At 39.1% G+C, this 14,101-nt stretch overlaps 1 protein-coding gene across 2 annotated transcripts in view; it reads left to right on the top strand.

Annotated features, from left to right (window-relative positions):
* LOC108431504 (growth/differentiation factor 11-like) overlaps positions 1-14,101 on the top strand; it is a 44,753-nt gene that overhangs the window by 17,034 nt on the left and 13,618 nt on the right. The window lies entirely within an intron of this gene.

Here is a 14,101-nt window from a genome sequence, read left to right as displayed (position 1 = left end):
TGCTTTTGGACAAAGACGATATGGAGTGTATTTCCAAGCTTTAAATGTTTGTGTATAACCTAGCGCAGCAAATGTTTATGTCCAACAGCACTGTCTTGCTGCTAACATACCATTAGAAATCCCATTGGGGTGCTAGCAGAAATCAGCATTTTCGTAGATGCGCCTGAACTGAAGGCCTAGCTGTAATACTCACAGCTCACCACTGGTAATAATGTTAAAGATGTTTTATTGTTCAGAGAAAAATAGGGATGTATGCACGGTAACTTGCAAATTCAACCTACAATAAAATTTAATCTTTTGTCTGTGAAAAAAGCCTCTTCTGTGAAAAAACACAGATGCGGTCTATTATCTGCACTTTCCACACTATTTCTCTGCTGTTCCGGGAGCTACAAGTGAGACATAATCTGCATAAAATTGCAACATGCTTTTGTTATTCCAGACATTAACTATGACATCTACGAGTCAAAGGTCTCCTGACACGGTTGCACTGAAAATTGCACAGATGACTAATTTGACTGTGTTTGTTATGGAGGTCAGAGTTTGTGTAGATTAGTCACAGGTACTAGACTGTGTGAGTGGTTCCTGTCGCGGTGCTCTGCTCACAAAATAGGCTTCATAAAACCCCACAGCCAAAGCCAGCCAGAAGCAACAAGCGGCCCCGGCCCTCTCCTAAAGGGACCGAGATCATGGCCGTTTTTATCACGGCCTGCATTTATAGAGTCGTGTTAAAGAGCCAAAACAGATGTCAGCCCTCACTAATAAAGGAAATAATTACTCCGGTGCCCCTCCACTAATTAAGCACTTTGTTGGAATGAGGGCGGAACGAAGGGAGGGGAAAAAAATCACTGAGCACGTTATTACCACCCGTGCTAACTGCGGACGTGAACGCCTTTCTTAAAACGCCCATTCATAGAATCTAAAAGGCTCAATCAGTGGCAGCACAGCTGAATCATTCTGGCCCGCCGTTAAGAGCCCAGATACGCCGGAAAAGAATTCGAGATTCTGCCGCTGGATATACATATGAAAAATTAATAAGGATCTTAAGTGTTCTGAGAGTGGCTCCCCGCAGAGGAGGGAGCCGCTAACGCACACTTCCTTTCCCATTTAATGCCGGCCGCGTGGTTCATCAGGGATGCCGGTTTATCAGCTGCCAAAAGCACGTTTGGATGAGGGCCAAGGTCACTGAGGTTAAGAACATATGCTTGATATATCAGGAAAGAAGGTTTAGAAGGTTTTTCACAATGAATGGTACTTAAAAAACACCTTAAAAGGTTCTTTAAAGGGGAATTCCACAGATTTTTCCAAACTTCTGCATAATAAAATGGCTAAGATCAAAGTCATTCCAAGTGGTTTGGTGCGAAATGCTCTGCGGTGGTGATCAGAACAAGATGTCCATCTCTCTGAAAGTTATAACATGAAATGGTTATGAATACACTGCCTACTGTCTGAGACGCTGTTTTTCGATTGTTTTGAGAAGCTTTCGTACATGCAGGGTGTTGTAAGGGAAATTTTTCCAAAAAAAAAGTTTTTTTTTTTCAGATTTTCCACTATTTTACCATCATCAACATTACATATAAAACACCAGAAGGCACGTGGAGGTTCACTGGTGGTTTTGGATAGTAAATAAAATGTCTATATTTGTGTTGTAGTCATGGCAACGCCTGGTTCCTATCACCACCACTGTAAAGAAAGCCAAGCAAATGTCATTATTTACATCTCAACCTTTGACTTATGTACGAATTATGCTTTAGGCATGCTTAAGTGGTTTTTTATATCATTGCTCGAGTAAAACCTTTTTGGTACCTTTATTTTTAAGAATGAAGCTTACCGAATCACAGGGAATTCCATGTGGACGACTAATTTTATGGCCAGTTGGGACCCAGTAAGGTCCATAATTATGATCTGACAAGCAGGAGATGAAGCAATTGCTGCCAAATATATACCATAACATATGAGCTTGAGGGAGGTAATGAGGGGAAGGGAATAAGGGAAAGAAGAGAGCGCAAAGGTCATGCAATATCCCTTCACTCACTGTCAGTCATTTCAAGCAAAATGAAGATGAGATAAATTCATCTTTATTCATGTCATCACAACATGAATCAAGATTAATTTATTTCATGAATTATTTATTTGGACACAGATTGCTGTTTAAATGTAGTCCGCTACTGCGGTGGGTTGTGATAAGCAGAAGAAATGGTGCTGAGAGGCTCAGATGTTTCTTTTTTCTCCCGGTTTAAACTTACACGTGTACGTAAAAGTGGGGCAGCACTCAGCCGAAGCGGAGACTCTGTCGAGCAGTCTGTTTTTGCAGCAGTTCAGGAACATACATAAAACATTTATTGTGCTGATGTTAAAAACGGTCACTGATGTCTTTAATACTGCAATATCTGCTTGTCAGTTGATAGGATTAATTAAAAGAGGCTGACTGTTCAAAATTTCTGCAGAATTCAGTGTTTGAGATGTAAACAGTCAGATTTCTTCATAGTGGTGGTGATAGTAGGGCTGGGCACTACAACAGGATTTATTATTATTGTGATAAATTGTCAAAGCACACTTTTTTGAGCGTATTTTGGACATCGTCAGTGCTTCAAAATGCTTGCCCACTGATCGTTTGACTACAAAGAGAGCATAAATGAGGCCTGTTTGCATGGACAGTGTGTGAAATGCTGCATACAAATCACTGTATTCATAGTTTTTGATAGTATTTTATAAACTTGTGGTTGCTGTGTCTGTTCTAACCCATCACATAAGAGAAAACATACATTTTGTGACATATTGCATATCGTGAAAATGTCTTTTTTGCTATATGATCCAGGTGATCTGTGATCTAGGTGATAGGAAGATGGATTCAATGTCTAAAATGTAAAATATAGCCATTTTAATTACTATCTGTAACCACCAGTGAATTGACACACGAGTTTTTATATGTAACGTTGATGTTAAAATTGTGATAAATCTGAAAAATATGTTTTCTTTAGGATCTGTATGGCCTCGCTGAACCCTGCATGTGCCTCTCTGCATTGCTTGTGTTTTGAAAATATGTTTTAGGCTAAAATCTGATCTCAAAACTGTCGTCAAACAATGTCAGTCAGTGTAGTCGTAACCATTTCATGTAATAACTTTCTGTGAGAGAGCTTTTTGAGGTAGACGTCTGGTTCCAGCTGATTGGCAGCTGATATATTGTTTGATGATAAATGGGTAAATGTAAATATTGTCTTTCATTGTTATTAAAGGAGACACAAGTCATGGCACTTTATTAACCAGTTGTTGTTGGTTGGAAAACAAGCTCGCCTTTGCAACAAGAGTCCTTATCAGAAAAACCCTGTGAATAAATGTTGCAGAACTAATAATGCAACCTAATATATCAAACACATTTGATTGCTATTTGTATTGGCCTGATATTGGAATTATAGGTGATAATTTCAACCAATAATTTAGAGTCTTATTTTTAGATTGCACATCACTAGTGAGAACATCCCATCATTTATAATATATAAACTCACATAAATGGATAGTGCAGTGGACAACACCACCTCACACAGAAGAACAGACTCCTGCACAGAAAAGCACCTCATTGACTGTGTTTGTGAAGCAAGTCACTGCTATATATACAAGAGAAAGACATAATAAGAGTCCTTAGTCAAGACTCCTAGCATTACCTGCTAAATAATGTTAAATAATTAAACATTATCTTCAGTAATGATAACTCATTTTTGATATTGGTATCAGCCTCAGTGAAGGGTTAATTACCAGTTATCATATCAGTTTATTCTTTCTTATATCGATGCATCCCTAGTAATCATATCTTTTGGTTTGTTGGTAATATGGTTTTGAAGTGTTATGATGGAACAGCATCCTTTTTAATAATATAATGACTTCACAGTTAGTATTTCTTCATCTTTCCATATTAAAACTACAGAAAACACAGTAAGTTGCATTAAGTTAAAAGCACCTTTTGTGTAGAAATGAGTGAATCCTATGGTCGAAATGATTTTCCATATTTTTTCTGCACTTTTTTTATATTTAAATGCAGTTTTTATGCCCGTCATGAAGAATATTCTCACACACATGATAATAAACCTGACCAATCAAGCAGCACCATGATTACAGAGGAATTATGAGCTAATAATCTTAAACAGTTTGCGTTCCGATGAAACACAAACCAGAAAGCAGTAATCCGTAGCGAATTTAGACTTGTATAACTGCATAAAGCAGATGTGACGATGCATTTAGGCAGCTTTTCAGAGCTTGTATGTTAAATAATAGATCCACTCTCTAGCCACAGAGTCAAGCTGTGCAGTATTACCGCCTGCCTCCACCTTCCCCCATGCACACTGTCACTCTATCTAATGGAGGTTAACCCCCTGTGAGCTTAATATGCGTCTATATTTTTCCACGCCATGTAAAAAATCATCGTGAATGTGTAAACAGAGAGCGGAGCAGTCATGCAGCTATTGAAGTGGATGTGTTTAGACATATATGTTCATGCATGTACTGTATCCTGACACATGTGGATTAAACTCTTAGACCGAAGGCTTATTATTCAGGTTTGCAATGTATTTTATAGGTAAACACTATTTTAAAGGGCCTGTTTGCTTTATTTTTTGGGCATTTAATTTGCTCCACAGAAATAAGTCCCTTGTGACATTTGTGTGGTTCTTTTTTATTTATGTGGATCTTCTGTTGTCCTATTTTATCAGTGTTATATGAAAAGCACATTATAGACATAATAAGAGTCCTTGTGCAAAACTCTATTTTTTCAGATTAAGGTTGCTATATGTAAACGAGCTGTGTTGCAATTGGCTGTCCCGCTCTGTGCCTTCTCAAAAAAGCTGGCCAGGCTGAAACACTCTCTATAGCCTCACCGTTAGTGGGCAGGGCTGAATATATGTATTTTTTTTCCTTTTTTTGACATCACAAAGACGATTTAGTTCAAAACAGTTTCCAAAGACTGCATGGACAAGCGAGTGAATAGTAAATTTTTTAATTTAATGTTAAGAAACTTTCAAATAAGCGAGAGGAAAATGTAGTTTTCCATGATACGGCCTCTTTAACATTGCTGAAGGGGATCGCCACCAATTTTTTTCAATTTTGCATAATGAAGTGGTTAAGATGTAAACAAAGTCATTAAGAGTGGTCTGATGTGAACTGCTCCATTCTAGAGAAGCTTTCCATGTCAGAGTTATTATTAGTGGTGATGATAGGAGCCAGACATCTGCAGACCCTGCTGAAAAAACAGCACTGACCAGCATGGAATTGATGACTGGTGACCAATCACGCTGGTCTATCCTGATTTTCTAGGGAATTCAATGCCTCTGAAAGCCCCCCCCCCGAGTAAAGATATGGCATAAACTGGTTAGAAACATGTTGCCTGATGCTGGAGATACTGTTTTTTGGTTCTTTTAAGACAAGCATTTGGCCTGAAACTTATTTTCTAAGGTACATGTGAGGCACATGCATGATGTTACCAGGCAGAATAGCCCATAACGTAGATATATTTTTTCAGATTTATGACTATTTTACCTTCAACAACATTCATATGACACTCAAAAGACAATGTGGGTTCACTAGTGGTTTTGGATAGTAAATAAAATGTCTATATCTGTGTTGTAGTCATGGCGACCCCTGGGTCCTCTCGCCACCACCGTAAAGAAATCTGAGTCTCTACAATCAAACTGTTTCACAGTAAACCGCTCTGAATAAGTTTGTTCACATCTCAATGACTGAATTATTTAGTGATTTTGAAAAACTGGAGGGATTCTCCTTTAAGAGACTGAGGAACTGAAGTGTGGGCCTATGTACAGCCCTGAGGGTTTAAGGGGTTAAGGCTTGGATGGGTTGTCCATGGCTCACCGGCTCAAAAAGGGGACCTGCGTTACAGGGAGCATACAGAACATGCTTTTGTTACTCCTGGGGGGCTGCTAGGCTGATAGGAGTCTTGTGCCTGGCCTGGGTTCCCCCAGGAGCGCTCTGAATAAGGGGGGCTCACTGCATCCCCCCGCCCCTTTCCCACATCCTCCCCCACTCCTCCTGGGACCGGGGGGCCAAACAAAGAGGGAGCAGGGCGGCCTGAGCTCAGGATGGTGGTGGAGTGCATGTGTGTGTGTGTGTGTGTGTGTGTGTGTGTGTGTGTGTGTGTGGTGGGTGGGGGGGTGAGGGGAGCGCTGTGGCCCCTGTCTTATTAGAGGGGTCGTGAACGTGTCAGAATGATTAATTTCCAGAGGTGCATGGGGATACCCTAGAGTAACATTTATTCCATGCTTCAGCTCTCTAACGCACACTTCCACGAAAATACCACATTTGCATTTCCCATTAAGAAAATATAGATATATATGCAAATACAATCCCGCCTTTTTTCGGCCAGCTATACCATTATGAGGTCTTTCAGCACGGGCCAGATGACCGCTTTCTTTTCAATGGCTTTTTGTTTGGAGAATATTCGCTTTTGGACGTTTTTCTGTTCCAATCATCTGCCAGATACGAAAGCTTTTGTACATCATGAGCCATCGGGTTTAAACATTGGCAGTGGACAGGACAGCTTCATAGAAGATGTTTTCGGAAAGTTTTGATTGGCTGAAACGTGAATGTATGAGTCAATTCATGTAATTGATCAAAATGACCATTAAAGCTGAAGAATAAGGATCAGCTGCTGACATGGACTCCAGAAGGGTTGACATGTAACATGGCATGTGTACCACCTTCACTGACAACTTTAATAACTAACATAAACCTACATAAGCATTTAACAAGCATCAGTTGTCGCATCTGTGTCATTTTTATGCTGGTTGGAATTATGTTAGCTTTATGTAGCTTTATGAGCACCACCCTGCAGTAACTCTGGTTTGTATTATATATATATATATATGTGGGCCATTAAGGTTTTGCTCATAAATGTACTCAATAAATCCAGCCACTGATTAAATCAACGGACATCGACAGAATAAAGTTGCATGCAAAAGTTATTTGCTGAATTTACGTGCTGGGAAAAAAATGAAACTTCAAATGTGGCCTATGCAAAAGTTATAGCACGTAATATATTATACATTTTCTTTTCTTTTCAATATCACAAACTTAGCAAACGGCACATGTCGTATTTAAGTGTGTTCACTGCACGACTTTCACTTTCACAAAACCATCAAAGCATGTTATATGAGCGGGGGTGTTCAAACTTTTGCATACATCTGTATAGGCCGGCCACATTAACATTCAGCGGCAGACCAAAATCACTGAGCAAATCTGTTGTGTATACACCAGCTGGCTCTACAATTCCACGTCACGTGACACAACATCCATCTTACTACGTTTTTCAGCGCTTAGCATGTCCATGGCAAGTTTCAACCGGAGCAACCCATGTGGAACCAAAAGATACTGGGCATTGTCCCCTAGAAGAATACTATACGGTGAAATGTCGATAAAAACTGGGCTCCATCGTTTCAAACCCTTCCCCCTTTTTAGGCTGTTTGATATTATCCCCCTGAGAACCGAATCTCATTATTTAAAATGTTCCCTTTTTGGATCCCATGCCTCACTGGCATCAGGTATCAACCAGCCTGTCACAAAACCTGAAAACCCATTTATAAAAACAAAACAAAAATGCAGATAAATAACTGGTTTTTCTCTTGTACTTTAGCTGACGGAGATGGTAGAATGAACTGTTTAGACAATTTAATGGAAGATTTAAAGGGGATTTTTTTTTCACAAGTCATAAAGTCAATAAAGTCATAAAGAGGGGTTTGATCAGAAATGCCTCTTCTTATATTAATAAGGGTAAAATAGTGGCAAGTATGTCTTCTTTGAGGACTGTTTTGCCTTTTAATGTCTCACATACATCCCATCACCATATATAAATAAAAAATGTTTTTGGCCAAAACAGTCTCAAAGTTATCATAAAGCAACGTTTCAGACATCAGGCAGCATATTCCTGACCATGACACATAATAACTTTCTCTATGGGAGCTTTTACATGCTCAGAACAAAAGGTACGACGCTGTCACTGGGGCAGTACCCCTCTTGCCACTATGGTGGTACCCTCAGGGGTACATCTCAGTACCTTTAGTCAGGGAATATCACTGTACCAGTCAAGTTTTACTCCACACACTCCGTCTGGTCTCCAGGCTTTTTATTTTGTTGTTCCATTTTAAAACATTAATTTATAAAAAGATACGACTGTCTACTTTTCCACTAGGAAAAACTTACTTAAGGTACACAATTGGACCTTAAAACTGCTGTTGCACCTTTAAGGGTACACTTACATTGTTTATACCTTGATGAACAAATCATGTACCTGCATGGTACCTTTATTTCTAACAGTGTAAAGGTGGACATCTGGTTCCTATCACCACTGCTGTGAACAGTTTTGACTCAATAAGTTTCTGTAGAACAGAGCATTCAATACTAGACCATTTTAATGGTTTAATCATTTAGAAAAATAGCTGGAGTTTCCCTTTGTGTACACAACTTACTCATAAACACGGAGGTCTTAAGAGTAATTAGTGCTATTTTTTTAACCATAGGACTCCTAAAGGGCTTCATATGGGCCCACATTGAAGTTCTTTATTATAACTACCAAGCTTGCATATTTTTTTCAAAGTAGATGCCAGAGGGCCTGTGGAAGCCACTCAGTAACTGAGACACTTTAACATTAATAACTGAATAATGTACCCAGGGCACCACCACTGTGCACAACTCTCTAGAATGGAGCATTTCATACCAAACAACTCTGAATGACTTTGTTTACATCTCAACCATTTAATTATGTAGGAAATTTTCAAAATGGGTGGAATTCCCCTTTAAGGACCCAACCCTCGCCCCCTGCGGGCTGCTGCTGGTGTGTGTGCACATGTGTGCATGTGTGTATGATCTAAAGAGACAGGCAGCAGGGTGTGTGTGCCGTGGCCTAATCCTTTGAGTCGATCTCTGACATTGTCACTGCTGAGGGCGTTTGGCAGGGGTCACTCCAATTTAGCTTGTGCAATTGCGTGGCAGATCTGTATCAAGAAAGGCGCCGTATCCACTTTCAGTAAAAGACAGCCGCTTGCTGTCATACTCCTCCTCAGTGTAATGTGGTATATAATGTATGTGCACATTGCTGAAAATAGACCATGTTATATGAAGCACATCATTTGTGCTTGTATTCTTAACTAAGTGCATAGAGTTTTTAGCATAGAATCCTGGTACAGTGGAATTGTGTCACCCAGTCTGTAAACAGTCAATAGAGGTAATGTAGCCACAATGTAAAATCAATGTTATATTCAAATATTTACACTAGGGTTAAAAAGTGTGGAATCAGTGTTTCAATAATATATATATATATAATATAACCAATTTCAATAATATAACCAATTTGGTTGCAGATGCATGTTTGCAATTATTTTTTGCTAATCCTGCACAGCTTTCAAATTCTTAGCTCTAACACTGATGAAGTTATAATAAAGGTAATACCAAAGTTTCTTCATATTTAAAAAGAGGATATCACATTTCAAGGCAGATAGCTTGACCAAAAATAATGTAAACAGGCAATTACAGTGTTGCATTCATCATGTATTGACTTCTTCTAAACATAATTCTGAAATACTGAATAAGTTCTATAAGTTCTAAATTCACCTTTTGGTGAATTGATACAATCTTTAAATCCACACTGTAGAAGTTATTATTGTACATAAAATAACAAAAAGTGGTTAACTTAGTAAGTGATTGTGATCTTTTGAGTGCTGGTGCACTACACTGTTAATATGCTATTAAGATAAACAGCTGTGCAGCAAACAAGCACATTACACTCAGCACAACTGAGGACATGCAAAAATAATGGAAAGAATGGGTGTCTATATCAGGTAGATATCAGCAGAAAATGCTGGACTGGATATCAGAGGCAAAAAGAATGAATCTAATCCTGTAACATAACAAATGTAAGTATGGATATTGGAGGAGGAAAGGTGGTTTAGTGCCGTGTGATGTAAGATGTAATTGTAATGTAAGTGAAAGCAAAATAAGAGCTCGATTGGTTCAGTAAGACTTATCAGTATCAGTTGCTTTAACGTTTTAAGGTCAGTACAGCCTGTTTACTGCTTGTTCTGTTTGTTATAATCAGAGCTTTTTAATCCTTATTTTGAGACTGCATGTTATATTGTTTGCTAAACTTGACAGTGATACTGATGCTTTGCAATACTAAAGGCCGCAGAAGGCTACAATATACAAATGAACTTTTTAACCAATCACAGAGTTTGTACTGTGTACTCTGGCCAATCACAGCTCCAGATGACTTTCTGTGCATGTTCTGATATTCGTGTAATTCAATAAAGGTAAATACTTTTGGTGAAAATAATGCAGGCTGAGCTGCAACTTTCTATGATTATTGGTTCACTAGTGTATTTTTCATATATTGCAAAGTACTTTTAGTATTTTGTCCATATTGTAAAGCCCTTATTTATTTTCACAGATCTACTCAAAGTAATTTACAGCAGATTATTTCAAGGGGGCTGATACATTACTTTAACAGTTTCCTATTAATCTGCCACCAGCACTGTGGCACTATAGCAGAATAAGTCAGGTGTATGGATGGATTGGATTGTGTGGAATTGTATCCCGGCTAGTATGTTAGCTTGTGGCTGGAGTGTCAGATCAGAACTCTTTAAACACACAACTTTTCTGTCAAATATTATACTTTAATAATGTTGAACACTCTAATAAACTCAAAATGGAAACTATATATTCAAATGAGGTAGACTTTCAGCCACTCCTCATTTTTACTGTATTGTAAAACATATCAATACGGGATACCTGTGTATTCTATCAAATATCAACCAAATAATGAATTTTTGGGAATCAGTACATCCCTCAAAACTACCTTTGCATGATATAAGAGAGTCACCTCGTGTTCTCTACACATACGAATGTCAAAAACATCCGGTGTAGCAGTGCTTTCTCCCCTACAATCGCAGGCCCAGTTACAGGATCACTTGGCATTTTATTACCGGCACATAAACATTACGACAGCACCGACGTTAATTGCCGTGACCTCGTCAGCCCAGAGCGAGGAACATTGCCATATTGTCTCTCCAGCGTGAGACACTGTATTATTTACACTCGCTAATGACTGGACCTGCAAACCGGAGTTCGAGGACCTTCCCGCTCACTTGCTTGGCTCCTCGTCAACTTTCCACTCAAGCCAGATAATGGATATTCTATCTTTACCTCATTAAGTTCATGTCCCCTTATGCTGCCCCGTTAATTTGATTACAACACTCTGAGGTAACGCTGGAGTCGCTGAAAGAGAAATGCGGCTCTGTTTTCTCTCAGTGAGCCTGTAAACAGTTGGTGGGTTTTGGTAGAAACTCCAGAAACAAGGCTCAGCGTTGAACTAAAGTGCCTTTTGTAGGCATTTTGTTGAAATCAGAAAATCGTGAAAAAGAGTCTTTAAAGTCTGGTTGATATGGGCCATAAGTGAGGAGCACTCAGGAGAGCATTAAGCCTGACTTAGTATGCTAATTTAGCCGCATTAGCATTAGTAACTAAACTGTTATTCCTGTATTTCAACCTCCTCTGTATTATTACGATTACAGTTGTACCAATCATAATTAAAATAGCTAAATCTCATTTCTTTACACCTGAGAATATTTTTTGGCCGATTTTTACTAGCCTTAAACCTGAAACTCAGACTACGTGGGCTAAATGAACAACACAATAGCACGTGTCAAGTACTTTCTATTAGCCAAAGTCACAATATGTAGAATTAGAATAGATCATAATTATTTTTATATGATCATTTTCTATTCTACCTTTATCCCTTAGAAGTAAACAGGCTGTTTTTGTTACTCCTCCTTCAAGACTGATATATGTACATGAGTTCTGTTCTGATTGGTTTCTCTGTATTGTGCTTGATTTAAAAAGCATTGGGGCTGAAACGCTCCTTATAACTTCGGTGGTGGACGGAACTAAACAGTGGCGAATATGAGGATATGTGAACGAGTTGGTTCTCGGGACATGTAAACAAATTAAAACATTCTGTTTTCACAGATTGTTTAGATATTACTTCATAGTGCTTTCTTTCTAAAAAGCAGAAATGTGGTTAAAAAAATCAGTGGCCTCTTCAGACAACATGGATCAAATAGTGGATAGTACTGCAGGCTCGATTGTGAAATTTTACGATTAATTGTTAAATAAATGATTGTGATTAACGCTTTCGTTATCAGTTTTTGTTTTTTGTTGACTACATGAGCCTAAAGTGGTCAAAATAATTGATTATCTGTCCTTCTTCCCAGCTATTTATTCAAGTGTCTGCAGCAACACAGAATCATATATTGTGTTCACGCAAAGCTACACTTATTCTTGAAATTGTAAATGTGAAGTGCTCTGCTAGCATACATGCTAAAAACATTAAACTTAGCTAAAATATCTAACAAATATTCCACATGCTGCCCTCTAAACGTTACAGCGTTAACTGTGTTAGAACTAAGTGTCCTATGATATGTCAATGAATTTACTCTTATCTATTATTTACATTTATTTGCCTTAATCCAACCTACATAAGTCACATTTACACCCTCAGAAATAAGGTACTAACCTGTCACTGAGGTGGTGCCACTATTGTCAGTGAAATGGTACCCTCAAGGCTACATGTCAGTACATTTAGTCAGGGAACATAACTGACCATGATCCACCATAATTACATTTTCTAATTTGTATTGACTCCACACCCCCTGTTTCGTCTCCAGGATTTTTATTTTATTGTTCTGATTTAAATCATTAGGTAATGAAATGATACAATAGTGTACTTTTCACCTTTATAAACTTATTTAAGATACACAATTTGTGACGAATCAACAGAAACCAGACGCTCGCGGATGTAAAAGACAGCAGTGGTTTTAATAACACAAAGCAAACAAACTTCAAAAGGGCAGAGCAAAAGACACTGTCACAAAAAACAGGCTGAAAGGTTCACAGATCAGTCAGAGTGGGTCAAAGTACAAAAAAGGATGAAGCAAAAGGCAGAATCAGAATAAACAAAGCAGTGGTCAAAACACGGAATACAGGCAATCAGAATACGAGTCCAAGTCTGAGGGAAGTCCTGTGATCTCAGTGGAGTCTGGGAGATGAAGTCGCCGAATGTGTGACAATAACCCCCCCACAGAGGAAGTCCAGGTTAGCCTCAGCACAAGGACGACCAGGACGAGCACCACACTCACCGCCGGATCCCCTTTTTTTCAACTTCCCTCAGAATGATGAAAGTCCATTGTGGCCAACCACACTCGGTCTCCAGGCTGAAATACTGGGGCTTAACTTCTATGTTGGTCTGTCTGTTCCTTCTGGTGCTGTAGTGCTGTCTCTGTACGCTGATACATCTCCTCCCATACTTGTTCACTGTGTGTCATCTATGCATCCATGGCAGGAATGTTGCTGATCCAGGCTGGCAACCTAAAATACACTGTAAAGAGGTCATTCTTATGGCAGAACTAGTCAAGGAATTTTATGCAATCTTGGCCCAAACCAAAAACTTCGACCAAACAGATTATCATGACAAAACCAGTTCCTGATTTGTTCTCTCACACTGTACATTAGATTGTGGATGATACCCTGATGAGAGACTAACGGATACCCCGATGTGTTCAAAATGGTGGCCCATACCAGGGATGTGATTTGTTGTTCCCTGTACAATGCGATGTCCTCCGGAACTCCGAAAATTCGAAATACATGCTGTGACTGGATGATTGGCTCCTTCTAGCCAATGACGGCATTCCTCCAGGGCTAGCTTGACTGCAAGTAGTTCACGATCACTTATACCATATGTAATTTCAGAGGGGATCCAGTCTGCTGTGATAACACCGCTCCCACACAGATGCATCAACTTCTACTATGAAGGGCTGTGTGGGGTCTGGGTGTTTCAAAATGGGAGTCATTGTAAAATCCTCCTTTGAAAACTTTGAAAAGCCTTTGAAAGACCAGTCCGTCCATGTCCAGTCCATGTGATCTTCTTGGGGTTTCCTTTTAGCAGAGAAGTTAGAGGGGCTGCAAAACTGCTAAAGTATCTAATAAATCTGCAGTAACAATTGGCGAAACCTAAAAATCTCTGTAATTCCTTAACTGAAGTGGGTGTGGACCATTGGAC

The sequence above is a fragment of the Pygocentrus nattereri genome, chromosome 21, assembly GCF_015220715.1.
Source record: "Pygocentrus nattereri isolate fPygNat1 chromosome 21, fPygNat1.pri, whole genome shotgun sequence".
In the NCBI taxonomy this organism is placed as follows: Eukaryota; Metazoa; Chordata; class Actinopteri; order Characiformes; family Serrasalmidae; genus Pygocentrus; species Pygocentrus nattereri.
This window is presented reverse-complemented; position numbering and strand designations above follow the sequence as displayed.